This window comes from Colobus angolensis, unplaced genomic scaffold (genome assembly GCF_000951035.1).
Source record: "Colobus angolensis palliatus isolate OR3802 unplaced genomic scaffold, Cang.pa_1.0 Scaffold2, whole genome shotgun sequence".
NCBI lineage: Eukaryota > Metazoa > Chordata > Mammalia > Primates > Cercopithecidae > Colobus > Colobus angolensis.
The window spans coordinates 20,590,870-20,594,695 of NW_012115154.1; positions in this window are offsets into that span (position 1 = coordinate 20,590,870).

A 3,826-nucleotide genomic window follows, 5' to 3' on the forward strand; every position below is an offset into this window, starting at 1 on the left:
AAAAATTAGCTGGGTGTGGTGGCATGCGCCTGTAATCCCAGCTTCTTGGGAGACTGAGGCAGAAGAATTGTTTGAACCTGAGAGGCAGAGGTTGCAGTGAGCTGAGACTGCGCAACTGCACTCCAGCCTGGGCGACAGAGTGAGACTCCGTCTCAAAAAACAAAAACAAAAACAAAAAACCAACCAAAAAACCCCACCCACCTGACTTCCAAAGTGGTTGTTATATTTTACATTGCCAACAGCAGTGTATGAGAATTCCAGTTTTCTAATAGCCTCATTAATGCTTGATACAATCAGTCTTTAAGCCATTCTAATAACTGCACGGTGGTATCTCATTGTGGGTTTAATTTGCGTTTCCCTAATGGCCAATGACTTGAACATCTTTTCATGTGCTATTTACCATTCATCTAGGTTCTTTGGTGAAGTGTCTGTCTAAATCTTGTACCTTTTCTTAAAATTAGGTAGTTTACTTTCATTTTAATTAAATTAAATTAATTAATTAATTTATTATGGAGACTGGGTTTTGCTCTGTCACCCAGGCTGAAGTGCAGTAGCGTGATCTCAGCTCACTGCAACCCCTGCCCCCTGGAGTTAAGCAGTCCTCCCACCTCAGCCTCCTGAGTACTTGGGACCACAGGCACGCGCCACCACACCTGGCTCATTTTTTGTATTTTTTGTAGAGACTGGGTTTCACCATGTTGCCCAGGGTGGCACTGAGCTCAAATGATCCACCTGCCTCGGCCTCCCACGGTCCTGGGATTGTAAGTGTGAGCCACCACGCTTGGCCCTCACTCTCTAATATGCCTTGGAAGGGCAAAAAATTAACTTTGTTGAATGAAGTACAACTTATACTTTTTTTTTCATTTATGGATTGTAGTTTTGGTTTTCTAAGAAATCTTTGCCTTAGGATCAAAAATCTTCTTTTAGAAGTTTTATAGTTTTAGGTTTTACATTTAGAATTAATGTTTGTGTATGATGTGAGTCAGGGATCTAAATTATTAATTTTTTTTTTTTTTTTAGTTAGAGATAGAGTTTGGCCATGTTGCCCTGGCTGGTCTCAAACTCCTGAGCTCAGACAATCTGCCTACCTTGGCCTCCCAAAGTATTGAGATTACAGGCATGGGCCACTGCGCCAAGCCTTAAATAATTTTTTGCACGTGGATATCTAAGTGTTCCAGCACCATCTGTTGAAAAGATGATCCTTTCCCTTAGCTGCCTTTGCATATCTCTTGAAAATCAATTGATGTCTGTATATATGTATGGGTCTATTGCTACACTTTTATTCTGTTCTATTGATCTGTTTGTTTTTATACCACTATCACATTGCTTTGATTACTGAAGCTTTGTAATAAGTCTTGAAGTCAGGTCCTTTGCATTTCTGTATGAATTTTAAAATCAACTTATCAATTTCTACAAAAAAGCTTGCTGAAAATTTAAGTGGGATTGTGTGGGATCTAGCAATATTGAGTCTTTATTTTTTATTTTTTATTTTTATTTTTGAGACAGAGTCTTGCTCTGTGGCTCAGGCTGGAGTGCAGTGGTGCGATCTGGGCTCACTGCAACTTCCATCTCCTGGGTTCAAGCCATTCTTCTGCCTCAGCCTCCTGAGTAGCTGGGATTGTAGGCACATGCCACCGTGCCTGGCTAATTTTTGTATTTTTAGTAGAGATGGTGTTTCACCATATTGGCCCGGCTGGTCTTGAACTCCTGACCTTGGGTGAGCCACCCACATCGGCCTCCCAAAGTGCTAGCATTACAGGCACAAGCCACTGCGCCTGGCCACTGAGTCTTCTAATTGGTGAATAAATACATTTATTGTCTGGGCATAGTAGCTCACACCAGTAATCCCAGCACTTTGGGAGGCTGAGGCAGGAGGATCACTGGAGGCCAGGAGTTCGAGACCAGCCTAGGCAACACTGTCTCTACAAAAAAAGTAAAATATAAAAATAAAAAACTGAATAAAAAATATATTTCTCCACTTATTTAATCCTTTGATTTCTTGCAGCAATGTTCTATTAGTTTTCAGTGTATATCCTTTGTTCATCCTTTGTCAGATTTATGCCTAAGTGTTTTACGTGTTTTAATTCTGTTATTTTTTAAATTTCAAATTTCAATTGCTCCTTGTTTGAATGTAGAAATATTCGTTTTTGTATACTGATATTGAATCCTCCACTCTTGCTAATTAGCCTTTTTGTAGATTCATCAGATTTTCCACACAGCTGATTACGTTACCTGTGAGTAGAGACAGTTTTACTTTTTCCTTTGTCTTATGACTTCCTTACTTCTATTGATTGATTTATTTTTCAGGCCTTATTGCTCCATTGGGGCATCCAGGGCACTGCTGAATGGAAGTGGTGAGAGTGGACATCCTTGCCTTGCTCCTGCCCTTAGCGGGAAAGCATTCACTCTCTCACTGTGGAGTGTGACGATAGTTGTATGTTTTTCATAGATGCCCTTTTTCAGGTTGAAGAAGTGCCCTTCTTTTCTTAGTTTACTGAGAGTTTGTTAGGAATGAATGCTGGATTTGGTCACATGCTTTTTCTATGTCTATTAAGATAATGGTTTTCTTGAGTCTATGAATAGAATTCACTACATTGATTGATTTGCAAATGCTACACCAACTTTGCATTTATGGGATAAACCTCACTTGGTCATGATGTCTTATCTTTTTTACATATTGGTGTATTTGTTGAGAGCTTTTGCATCTATGTTCATGAGGAATATTGGTCAATAGTCTTCTTTTAATGTCTTTATCTGGTTTTGGTAACAGAGTAATACTTGCCTCATAGAATGAGGGAATGGGGAGTGGTCCCTACTTTTCAATTCTCTGCAAGAGTTTGTGTCGAATTACTATTATGTATTTCTTCAATATTTTGTGGAATTCAAGAATGAATTCTTACTAGCTTGGAGAAAAATTGTGGAAGGCTGGAATGGACTGAAAGGATTAGAAAGTATATCCTGTCTAGCTCAGCTCCTAAGCTGAGCCTGTCTTTGTCTTTGGGATGGTTTACAACTCTGAATTGTAGAAAATTGATTCTTGTCCATAGAAATGCAAACTAATTGTGTCTGGTGGAACACAATTTATTCTTGCCTTGTGGTTTGACCTATCTTGCATATATCACAAAATCATTTTACATTATTGCCTGTTGTTTGAATTTCTTTTGAATCAGTTGTAACATTTTACTGGTTCTCCCATTAGATAATGAGCTAAGTGAAGTCTCTGACATGAGTACATTTTATATTTGCAGAGCAATTATAATTTTACCTTTAAAATTATCTTTTGGCTGGACGCAGTGAAATCCCGGCACTTTGGAAGACTTGAGGTGGGAGGCTTACATGAGCCCAGGAATTTGAGGTTACAGTGAGCTAAGATTGCACCACTGCATTCCAGCCTGGGTGACATGGGAATGACGAAAATTCTCAGTACAGGCTTTGTTTATTCTAAGTGTTGTTACGCTGGTTAGTTGCTAATGACACACACACAAGGTCATTTATTGTAGATGGCAAAAATGATGATACCCAGAGAAGGGTTATTTTATAGTTAAGATTAAAGAGAAGATTGAAAATTGTTTTTGCAGCCAGGCATGGTGGCTCACACCTGTAATCCCAGCACTTTGGGAGGCTGAGGCAGGAGGATCACCTGAGGTCAGGAGTTTGAGACCAGCCTGGCCAACACGGTAAAACCCCATCTCTACTAAAAATACAAAAATTAGCTGGGTGTGGTGGTGTGTGCCTGTAATCTCAGCTACTGGGGAGGCTGAGGCGGGAATCGCTTGAACCCAGGAGGCAGAGGTTGCAGTGAGCTGAGATTGTGCCATTGCACTCC